A 12,328-nucleotide genomic window follows, 5' to 3' on the forward strand; every position below is an offset into this window, starting at 1 on the left:
AAAGAAGGAGAGAAAATTACAGGAACCTGTTGCAAAGAAATCAGACTTTTGGGGCAAAGGACAGTGGTGTTTTTTCTGTGCTGACAATAGCCATGTCAAAGCCATATCACTCCCAAGTCCCACAGAGAATATTCCTGTGCTGAGGACTCAATTAGTACATCAGTTTATCTTAGAGCAGCAAGGTACTCAGCTCTTCAGTGGAAGAATTAATCTTCTCAAGGGCTTTAATATATTGTTAAAAATAAACCAAGATCACTTAAAACATCTTTTCAGGTAGTGGTGGTTAATCTTCTCACCTCTGCATCCAGTGTTCAGGCCTAATTGCCTTGTATGACCTGGTGATGAATTGGTCTTATGGACGGTGCTGAATGTTTGCACAGAGTGTTGACCTTCTTACAGGACCTGCTTTGTACTGTGTGGAGCTTTTAAGATTGAGATTCCTTAATGTAATATGTAATTGATATAGCAACATAGAGACGTGTCTGCTTCCCACCACCCCACTCCCCTCCAATTTCTTTCTTCGCTGTTTTCCTGTGTTCTGACTATGGTGAAAGCTTTGGCATAAACTGAGGGTAAGGGAATAGCAGGTACTCAGACCTAAAATGTAAGTCCACTACACTTCACCCACTTGGACATTTGCTCAGTTTTGGTACTTAGATCTCAATAAGCCAGGTATTTATATTTCCTTTGGTAGTGATTTGAAATTGTCACAATTTCAAACAGTAAAAATCATTTTGGTACAAGGAAGTTACTTTCCACTGAGATAAATTTTCCCTGTTTCTGCTTTGACTTGTGCAGTTAATATAAGCCCCTAAATCCCACTAATTTTGGAAATGTGCTTTTGTAGTTTATAGTACAAACTTGGATAAAAAAGGTTAGGATGGAAGTAGTACACAGCAGTATTGCATTTCTAAAAATGAGGTCATTAGCCTGGCTAGTTCTGATTTCCTGGTAATTTTTAACTAGGTTATTCTGACTGGTCAGTTACTGGCTTTCTGTAGGTCCCTCTTGCTGTTTTGGTTGCTTTAACTCTTGAGATTTTCCTTAAGTAATTTTTTTTTATACACATTTCCTCTGCTGATTATTCTTTGTTCTAGAGATTATTCTCCATAATATTCTTCACCAAAATCTCAACACTGCTTTTGTATTTTGACTAGTTCACATTTGGGATGTCAGCATCTCAAATAATCAGATTAAAATCTGAAATGTTTAAATTGTGAAGGAAACTTCTGGGAGAGGAGAGGTTCAGAGAGGAGAGGAGAGGTTCAGAGAGGAGAGGAGAGGTTCAGAGAGGAGAGGAGAGGTTCAGAGAGGAGAGGTTCGGAGAGGAGAGAAGAGGAAAAAAATAGAAAAGAGAAAAGAAAAGAAAAAATGTAACAAGCTTCATACACACAAAAGATTCAACTTACTTAAACTTGTAATGTACTTGAAGATTTTGAGATTGCAGATGCAATTCTGGTATAGATATTACTATCCACTGTCCTCTAAGCAGGAACCCCATCAAGCTATTATAGTTAGAATTGCCACAACTGGATTGTATTTTGGTGCTGGTCTCACCAGAAAGTTAAGCATCATACAGCTCTCTAAACATAAGTCTGTCTTCTATAACAGCATTTGATATCCTAAGCATAAGCAAGGTTTTGTGGGCTGGAATTACAAGAAAAGGTATTTATCACATATGTGTCTGTTATTCCTTATTTTTAGTTTTCATGTGTGACCAAATCCCAATACTTCTATTTACACTTGTAAAGTACCTGGAGATCCCCTTGTGCCATGTAGTACTATTTGCATTTCAATTTCTCATAAAAGCTCAAACCACAAAGCAAGATGTGGTATCTTCTTCCCTCCCCCTCAGTGCACACCCAGACCATGATCAAAATCAACATTCAGGAGGCAGCGTTGTAGATGAACACCCTGGAGAGTGATTTGAGACTATGAAACTTACTTGGACTTAGCCTTGATGATAATTTTTATAGTTATAAAGCAGAGGAAAGTCCCCTTGACATTAATGGGCATTGTATCTGGCTCAGAAGGCTTAAAATGGTAAAAGCCCAGCCTTGCAAGAGAAGAGATCAGCAGTGAGAAGATTGCTTCATTCTTTTTACAGAAGGTTTTGAGTCAAACATTATGGAATTGTAGTTCTGTGTTTACACTCCCACATAGTTAGTTTCCTTGGTATTGAGATTCCAGTAGATCTTTCAGCTAAAATTCATGTGATTCATTAATGGGAATTCAATAATATCTGAATTCCAAATTATTGCATGAGACATATGTGAAACCTCATATTTCAGTATAAATTATTAACTGAGTATTGAAAATTGTCTTGGATAGGTAAATCTATCATTAAGGGAATCTGTTGGCATTTCTACTTTGAGAGATTAATATAATATTGCCATTAAAAATTCTCCTGGTGATTATTCACAGAGTAATTCCAAGAAATGTAAGGCTGAAATTAATTTCTCTTGGAACTAAGTGTTCTTTTGCATTCACAATGCAGTTATTCTTCATATTTTACTACTCCAATTCAGGAAAAATAGTGGTTGGAAGCTACTATTTCTTCTCCTGAGGCAATAAGAAGATTTAATCACATTCTAACAGAACTTGTGTTATATATTGCTTCATTTTCTGTATAAGGATATAGAGGAGGGAGCTGCACAGTTCCTTGTGACTGGAGAGCACAAAGCCAGGGGCGTTCTACAATTCTGTATGTGATGACAGGCTCTTGGGATCAATGTGGGTCTCCAGGAGAATGTAGCTGCTCCTTCAGTACACCAGCCAGCAAAAGCAGGGAAGCACAGGTCTCATCTTTAAAGCAGGGTGTAACTGGTTTTCTGCACGGAGTTGTTCTGTCACTGGGATAACTGTGCCCCCCACCTGCCTTCTGCACACCCAGTTACTTTCTTGCGGTGCTTTGCAGAGCTCAAACACATAATTATACCCTTGGTTTCTACCTCTTTAATTTGTTACAGTAAATGTCCAGGTATGATTTTGGCATTTTGTGCTGCTGCTGCCACCTGAAAATACTAGATCTGAGTGGTAAAATGTTGAGGTTTGTTGTTGTTTTCATTTTTGCAGGTGTATATTTAGCACGGGCCATTTTGGGTCATCCATTTTGTCCACACTGTCAGGTGCATTTCCTTAGGGTAGATGCCAGCTGATAATAACCAGCTCACAGTTTGCACAATATTTAACTAGGAGTTTTTGGTTGCACGTTTAGGATATTTCTGCCTTAGATGTTTAGTTTTAATTTCACTAGAACACTCCCCAAACCTTTGCTTTCATATGGTAAATACGTAGGAATGCTGCATAGGAGACTATTCAGCACAAAGATTCTAATTAAATGCTCCTGTAAATATGCTTGCTTCTCTCTTGTTACACTTATTTTAAGTGTATGTTTAACTTGCTCATTTCACACACGGCTGTGCAGCCATTTGTTATATATTAACTTGAGACTCGATCCCACAAGGGACTGACGGCTTCTGGCTCATGCTGAGTCCCTTTCCCTCCCAGGGGCGTTTAAAGGCTTACAAGGTACTCAGTACCTCACAGGACTGAGCCCTGAATCCAGGCAACATTAAGCTTTTTCAAAAACCAAACAGATTTTCTGGAACAAGGGTCATACTGTAACTGGGCAATATTTTGTGTGATGGATTTTCAGACATTTAGATTAAATCTTATCCAGAAAACCAGATTTCATAGCCGCTGGAAGACATAAACATTTGGGTATGTATGGTGGTAATTAATTATATTTTACAATTATGGTTTTATTAGTTGTTCCAATTAAGTACAAAGCCATGGTGACTGAGACTAATGTTTAATCCTTTGTGTGTTGGCTGTGGTGTGCTTTGCCCCGCTGACAAGCTGTATGTGGTTTTTTAGAGCTGCAGATGATCTCTGCAGTTCATCTAGCAAAAACATTTGGGCTTTATACATTGCTGCGCTTATGTGCTGTACAACAGGATGCTTTGTGCACTGCAGCTTCAAGGGGATCCCACTAGCAGTGGCAGATTCCCTGGCATTACCTCAGCTTTCTGGAACCACTGTGGGCAGAAGCCCACCCAGCCAGAGACGCTGGCAGTGCCTGCATTGATGCATTGCCACCGATGGCATTGGGCTGTACTACTGTCCTCTGCTGTGAGTTGGGCATTTTGCAATGTAGGATTCCCCAAAGGATACTAAGCTGGTTTGTTGCTTAAATTTTGGGAAGCCAGGATTATTAGTTATTAGTCAAATGCATCTTAATAAAACCAAGATATGGTATAGCCTGTGCAAACTAGAGTATTAATTATTACTCTTTCTCTGAAACTTGTTTTGGGAGAATTGTGTGTGCATGGTAAAATCAGACAAATATGGCACAGAGAAAGTGCTGTAACATTGTTTCTAAAAAGTTATTCTTCCTGGTTTATATGCAGGTGAAGACCATAGTCTTCCATTGCTTGCCAGAAAAAAACCCCAAACAACCACACACCAAAAAAAAACCCTGTGGCCTGAAGCCTTTAAGCAACTGGGTTTAACTTCATCTACCTGCAAGGAAAATTAATTACCAAAAAAGACAATCCCTGCCTCCCCTATTCAACACCCTACCATGCTAGGCAAGCGAGGAGGTGCTCTTTGATTTTGGTCTTAGTATCACCTGTAAATAGTGGTAATTAGGAACTGAAAAAACAAACCTGAATTTTGCATTCGGACTTGTACTTAGGGTTGGCCAAAAAGCAAGGCACAGCTCTGCTATGGGAATGTTGGAGGAATCTCACCGTAATTCAGTCACCTCTGTCTGTTAATAACCATCTCTCTTCAAAAAGAGTAATCACAATGCTGGCCTTTGCCCTCATTCCCACAAGTTAACTGTCAGTTGCATTTATGTGTGGATTATCTCTTGAGCTTGGTGTGATTTTAAGCATGCAATAAAAAAGAATCATATGTAAAACCCTTACAAGACCCCAGCTCTGGTGATGTACTAAAGCTGAAATCAGATTTTTAAGCATGTAATAGAAAAGAATCATATGTAAAACCCTTACAAGACCCCAGCTCTGGTGATGTACTATAGCTGAAATCAGAGTATGAAATCAGCATGCAAGTAGACTGAAAATTAAGCAACTCAATGACGTACGATTTTCTTGGAGCAATGTGATGTCGGCTGCTGTGCTTTATCTGGGGGATAAGCAAAAAACCCAAACAAAACAGAGCTTTTAGGAGTCTTCAGTAGATTAGAGTGGTTTCTGTGGAACTGTAAGCACAGTTAGCTAATCTAGCAACACTGAGTTGTTTGCCCACTAAAAAGAAAGTGGGGAAATAGGTGGAAGTTTATGGGAACAAGAGTTGAACTGTGATGCCAGTGTTTTCCAAAACCTTCAGCACTGGATGGAGGCACCACATGATCCCATATAAGAATATTGCAGCAGAAAGTAGTCACAAGTACTCAATATCCTCCCTGGGAAAACAGCTCCTGGTTTAGGGGAAATGAGCCTGGGGTTGGTTGTATGCTAATTCCTTTTCTTTACTATGTGTTAGCAAATCTGTTAAATACTTGCTGTAAAGCCTGGATTTCAATCTCCTCTCATTTAATATCGGGTTAAATCTGGACTAATAAGCTCTCAAAAGCTTAGAGGTTCCAGTAAAATGAGATTTGGCTAAAAATTACGTGCTAGTTTTCACTAGTAACAGTGTTGTAGCAGTGAAAGAAGCAAGACTGGTGAGTAAAGAGAGTATGTTTCATTAGGATATTAAATGGGTTAGTAGAAGTTGCTATGTTTTATTGCAAACCTTAGGAAGAGTTTGTTTCTCTGGAGAGCCTAAACTCCCTTTGTTCCCTTTTTCATAGAATTGGCTGTTACATGTTTCATTGCCCATTCTGTAAATGGACAATGAAAAAGGTAATAGTCAATTCTGAATTATTACTAAGTGTTCATAGGGTGTATTTTACCAAAGTGTTGGCAAATCAAGATATGGAACTTTGTGCATGGGGCAGGATGGCTGTTCTTTCAGTGTTTCTCAGGCAGCAATATCTGTGACTCTGGGGGCTGAACACTGAACAGGAGCTGTTTATCAGCTGAAGGATAGCAGGATTTCTGGTAAATTCAGCATCTTCTCTTGGTAAAGTATAAGACTGACACTACAGAGAGCTGAAATTGGCTTGTTGTAAAGGTGCACCTCTGACTCTTTGGTTAAAACAATTATTCTGGAATGCATTTGTCTGTGGCTTTTCTCGGAGTTAAAGCTTTCATGTGCATCTTGTCCCTGCTAGGAAAATTACCAGATGCTGACAGGGGGTGTCACCAGTGGCTCAGCTGAACATATGCTGCATTTGGCTTGGCTGCAGGCGCCGGACAGGGAGGCCCTGTTCCCTGCTGCTGCAGAGACTGATGAAAACAGGTTTTAGACCAACTAATTTCAGCACAGTAATAAATGTTAGGCTCTATGCAGTGTTCATCCTACCACTGAGACTGAATTGAGGCCAGCATAGAGTGGCCTGCCAATTTTTTTGCATCAAAAAAGAGTTAGACGGCATCTTTACTGAGGCATTTTACAAATGGCACTTTTTGTGAGGTATAGAGCAATTCCAGTGTCCTTGCACTGGGACTACATTATTTTTGTGGTTAAGCTGGAATTGAAACTGAGATGGAATGTACAGCAGATTTAAATCTCTGTTTACCTTAATGATTGATTTTAATCTACTATTTTTATACAACGGCACTTCATAGGAAATACATTTAACCATTTGCTGGAGAAAGTAGTTTTCTGCTTTTTCAGAGAGTGTGCATGCTGCCACAGAATTTGCATTTGTGTCTCTTTTGTAAACCTGCTACAGACACCCATCCATACACCCACCTCACACCCACATCTCCTGGCACCCTACATCCTTGGAACAACATACAGGGAATAAGCTGAAGGTACTTCCCTGTTCTGCCTCTCCAGTTCACAGCACTTCTGGTCGGTTCCTGAGACAAATTTTGAGTCTGGAGTAATTTCAGGAGCCCTGTTGCTTGCAAAAGGAGGAGTTTCCACTCACCTTCCTGTGCTTTCCTCCTTGCTCTTGTATGTTTGCTTCTACCTCCTGTCCTGCAACAGCTTGGGTGCAGCCAGGGGAGCTGCTTCAACTCACAGCTTGGCAGGAAAAAGCAGAAGGCACTCCAGCATCTCTCCCTTTATGTGGCAGCATTCTCTCAGATTGGCTCAAGCCATGACTTTTACCTTCATCCACAGAGATCACAGGCGGTCTGTGGGGACTGACAGCATCTCTGGGTTAGCATGTGGTAACGGGAGAGCAAAGCAGCCATCCCACTCCTCACAGAAACAGACAGTTTGCTGAATTATGTCATGAAAAAAGAGAGATGGGAAGAGTCCTGACTTAGGCATTTAATATTGCTTAGACAAAAGACAATCCTAAGAATTGGTGCAAGTGGTCTCTCTTTCACACTGGAGCTGGAAACATGGCTCACATCTCCAGTTTAATATTTCAATTATGTACCTCAGCATGTTAAGGGAATGGCTGTTTTGCTGTTTGCAATGTTTAGGCAAACACAGCTCACTAATGTTAACTTTTGTAGTAAGGAAGTGTGTAATCTGAAAGGTTCAGAGTTACACTGTACTCTTACAGGACATAAATTATTAGTCAGATCTGCAAACTCCAGTTTAGAAGATAAATGGGCCATCATCAAAATAGGCAATTTAGTCTTGAAACAGGCACTTTAGTCTTGAAATAGGCACTTTAGTCTGAACTCCTTCCAAAAAGCTAGACTTGAGGGTTTGTCTTCTTCATGGCTAGATAATGGATTATGCTCTTGTGCATACACTTTTTTAGCTCTCATCAAAATGCCAGAAAGGCATTGATGGATTTGTCCTTTCAGGCCCACAGGTTATAAGCTACTACTCTTATCATCACTTATTTTACACATATGACAATTAAGATGAGAAAAGTGTTCTGAACTGCCAAGGTCAGAGAGAAACCAAATGGAGAATCCCTTTTCCCCAGCCTCAACAATAAAGAGATCTTTCCTTCCTCAGATGGAGTTCCACTGTTTTCAGATGATACTGGTAAAATCCAGAACAGTACAACCTCTACTCACAGGAATATGGTCTTATGAGCCATGAAGGTCTCATGGGGCACTGGTTCTGGTCCACTTATTTCAGACAATTATGACATTTGGAATCTTAGATATACATAACTAACTCCATTTCAGACTAATTAACTTGGGTTTTCTTCCAGTTTTCTAACAGGAAGACAACCACATGATTCCAATGTTCTGATCTTAAACAAACTTCTGATTTCCCACCAAAATCTTCCTAACTTGTGCAGCAGCAATATCCTACAGAGACAGTCAGTATGTATTATTTGTATTACCTCTTAGAAACAATTTTAATATTACAAAAACCCCAAGCCTTCAAGAGGAGATTTCCTTGAGTAACTTGCTGCTAGAAGATCTAACTTAGTTTGTGTGTCTGTTTTCAACAGGATGAGTAGGAGACCCTCACATTTATATATTTTCATGGGGCTCATTTTGTGTCTAGACAAACAATTTTCAAGTGAGCAGCATTGTGTTTTCTGCATCTTTAAAATCAGGCACCTTATTTTCCTGCCAAAATAGACAGACAATTTGCTTAATTTTATCATCCACACTAAAAAATTACTCTTGATCGTAGTATTAATAAAGAAGAAATTAGTTAGTTAGTACAGCACCAGAGAAGGAGAGGAATGACCATTAGTTAAAGGCTTATCTTTGCTTTGGAGTTTTCAGGCAGGCTACATTCAGAGCATGAATCTTATTGAAAGGGCCCAGCACATAAATGTTGTTGTAGCACTTCATTGGTATCTACTTTGCTTAAATTGGGTCTGTGATAGGGTAAATTAAAAAAGTAGAAATTGTTGACATACTAGAGGCAGAATTAGCAAGATTATTTTTTTTTTTCCCCCTGAAAAAAGAAAGAGAAAAATGGTGGAGATGGTAATTCAATCATCTGGCACAAGAAATGTATCCATAAATGTTAATTTAACTCAGACTGTAACAAAGACAGCAAGTTTGTCATTGTAAAAAGAGACTAAACAAAGAAAAGTACAGATAACAATTAAAAAAAAAAAAAAGCCCCAGCTGTCTGGTTCTTGAAGCACCCCCAGTGCTTCCTCCCAAATGCTGCCTGTTTGTCCTTTTCTTTATCTTACTGAGATGTCCACTGTTCAAAAGCTGTAATTTTTCAGGGCCTTTTGTCCTGGCCACCACGGAGTTAACTAAGGTGTGCAGCTGCATTATCACCAGTTGGGTATTTCTGTTGCATCATGCTGGGCCAATTATTCCACTGAGACATGTTATTTTATTATAATAAGCAAAAAAAGCAAGGTGATCTTATATAATTTCACATAATTTCTACTGATGTGGCATAATTCCTTATCAAGTCCAGTAACTGCTTTACTTTTAAAGCATTTCCATCTTTTCTGCTATCTGATGGATTCCATATTTCTGTGGCATGGCTGTATCCCTGCTCCCTTCAGGACAGCTGGATGATTTAAGTGAGGGTTAGATGCTGCTTGTGCTTCCTACCCAGGCAGAAGCACCACCACTCAGAAATCAAATACACAGCTCATGAAAAAAATGTACAACATGTGCCAGCTCCTCACTGTCACTCCAGCCCCTGGCCTGAGCAGTGTAAACACCCGCTGCAGGTGATCCTCAGTCCTCAAACTCCTCAAGATCCTTTCCCTATGTATTTATTCTTCCACTGATTTATTCTGGCCTCCTGGTTGCATAACAAGGCACCTTCATATCATCAGGTAATTTTGGAAGGACAGTTTTGAATAAAGAGGACTGGATGGCTGGGTAATTAAGGTGGGTGGGGAAGAAGGTTGATAAAGAGCTCTTAATAGTCACTTTTACATGCTATTATTTTGAGCAAGGAAAATAAATACAGAATGGCTGTAGGGCCACCACACTCCCCAGAGAGGGTGTGACATAGGAAAGGATGACAGGCAGAGCAGAGAAGGAAGAGAAAGAAAATGGTTGCAGAGTGGGGCAATTCCAACTACCTTTCTGAGATTGCATTGCTTCCTCCCAACCAGTCCATCCATTTACCAGAAAGTCTAATGTAACTATTTTTTTCCCCAAACAAAAAGAAAAAGAAAAAATATACACTGCATAGAAAGCAAGGGAGAAAAAAAGAAAGATAAGTTTTTGACTAGTCTCTTTTGCTTCCTATTTGTCTACTTTACATCTCCGCAGTCCTTTTCCTTCCTGCATCTTGCACTTTGTGAGATACAAAATAAAGGTGGAATTCAGCCTTCCTAATTGGTAACTGGACATCTTCTTTATGTTCAAACACAATGATCTGTTTATTGGAAACTGCTCTTCTGTAGTACCAGCCATCCCTTCATGTCATGCTGCCTGAATAATGCCTCTTGAGGGTGGGGAGAAAGAATAGTATCGCAGTCAGACCCTGTGGGGTTATAAATAGCATTCTGGCAGCCTGAAAGGCTGAAGCCATCATTAAGTTGCATGCAGCTGTAGTGGTGTAGGTGGGTGAGTAAGAGCAACTCGGAGATGGGATAATGGTAACCTGGTACACAAGGGTCATTTTTCATTGATGGCGTCACTCCATTGGGCTATTGTGTTCTCCCTAAATTAGGACTCTGTGTTTAACAGAGCTGAGCAAGCTCAGCGAAACAACCTCTGCAAAGCACATTTAAAAAGATTAGAGGGGGAAACAGTTTGTTACCTGTTGTGATTTAGACCAAATTGTGATAAACTTTTCTCGCTTTGGGCAGTAATTGCCTTTATCGGCAGCAAAGTAAATGCAACAGGATCTGGCCTTTTGGAAGTAGCACACCAGCCTCCTGCATGAGGGCAACCATGACTTTCACTGAGCAAATCAAGAAGTTAATACAGCAACTTAATCCAAGCTGTCCTTTCAGTGTTTTCCTTAGCAACATGATTCATTTTCTGGAATGGATTATTTCAGTGCCAAGATGACAAAGGTCCTGAATTTGGAAAATCCCTTTCAATTTATTAGTAGTATGTTAGTAGCAGATATACATGAATGGAAAAATCCTGTATAAATTTCACACAGCTCACATATGAAACAAAGTAAAATAATTAGCAGCCAATGTTAGTTTGAGCTTGCATACACAAACATGTTACTCTTCCCTCATTTCTCAACAGCACAAATTGAGATCTTGATCCTGTGGTCAATGAAGTCGGTGGGGAAGTTTCCTTTAACTTTAATAGATGCGTGACTCAGCTCAGTCGCCCCCGTGGGACCTGCAATGTGTAAAGATTCCTTGGAGGTTAATTGCCTGCAGTAGAATCTGCCTGGGATGTAAAAGGAAGGTGCAAATTGCAAAACTGGAGCATTAGCCATGTACTGCAATCTGGAAAAGACACTGTCATTTAAAGCAAAGAGCTCTCTTATTTCTCTGATCCTGCATCTTAATAATGAAATTTGGACACTTATTAATTTAGAATATGTCTTAGAGACTTACTTCTTTTGCCATCTTGCCCGAGAGCTATTGAAGTAGGACAAATGCTTTTATGTTTTCCTGAACTTACTCTTTTTTGCTCTTTCTTTTTAGTACTCTCATTTAAGAGTACCTATCTGAAATAAATAAATAAATAATGGACTGCTCTAAAATACCTTTTTCGAAAGCATTCATAAAAGAACCATGAAAGAAATAACAGAGTTGTGGGAGTGGAAAAAAGGATTTCTAAACTAGGTAGAAGGAATCATTCTCACTTCAGATTTTGAGATTTGATTGACTTTATTACTTTAATGCATCCTTATCTATTCTTAAAAAACAACCTAAGAGATGTATCACTGCCTAGCAAAAGTTGGGTTGTGGGTGTTGCTACTTCACCATTAAGACTCTATATTCTTTCTCCCATGTCACATTTTTTGTAATCCTTTCCCACCTGTATTACACTCAGAATAATCCTTCTCATTCCTTGTCACATGCACATTAAACCTCTTTTTAAATTACAGACTTAAGAGCTTCTAAAGCAAGCATTTCATTTTTGTTTTGGTAAGTGCGATGACCATTGTCAAATCACTCTTTAAAATCTCATGCACATACCACTCTGGAATTTACTCTTGGAGTTCTTCAGAAATTACTGTACTTGGTCAACCGTAACACATAATGCTGGCATTGCCTCTCAGTTCACTGCAGCCTTTGTTACTCATCTAGAGCCAAAGCACTAGTCTGCAAGTAACACAGTATATAGCTCAGGTGTTCCAAAATACCTGTGAAATTTGTTCTTATTTACACCTTTTTAAGCATTCTCATCGGCAAACAGTATTAACCTTTTCAAGAAACAAACAATCAAACAACCTGAAAAACCTGCCAGGAATG

At 39.4% G+C, this 12,328-nt stretch overlaps 1 protein-coding gene across 3 annotated transcripts in view; it reads left to right on the top strand.

The window, feature by feature from the left end:
* The window catches only part of SPATA13 (spermatogenesis associated 13), a 153,791-nt gene that overhangs the window by 88,714 nt on the left and 52,749 nt on the right, over nucleotides 1-12,328 (top strand). Inside the window, exon 1 of one of the 3 annotated variants that reach the window (XM_054164535.1) lies at nucleotides 3,702-3,723. The exons of the other annotated variants lie outside the window; for them this stretch is intronic. The gene's annotated coding sequence lies outside the window, so the exon portion shown is untranslated. Of the gene's footprint in view, nucleotides 1-3,701; nucleotides 3,724-12,328 lie in introns of those variants that run through there. 3 annotated transcript variants of the gene reach the window in all.

The sequence above is a fragment of the Dryobates pubescens genome, chromosome 10 (genome assembly GCF_014839835.1).
Source record: "Dryobates pubescens isolate bDryPub1 chromosome 10, bDryPub1.pri, whole genome shotgun sequence".
NCBI lineage: Eukaryota > Metazoa > Chordata > Aves > Piciformes > Picidae > Dryobates > Dryobates pubescens.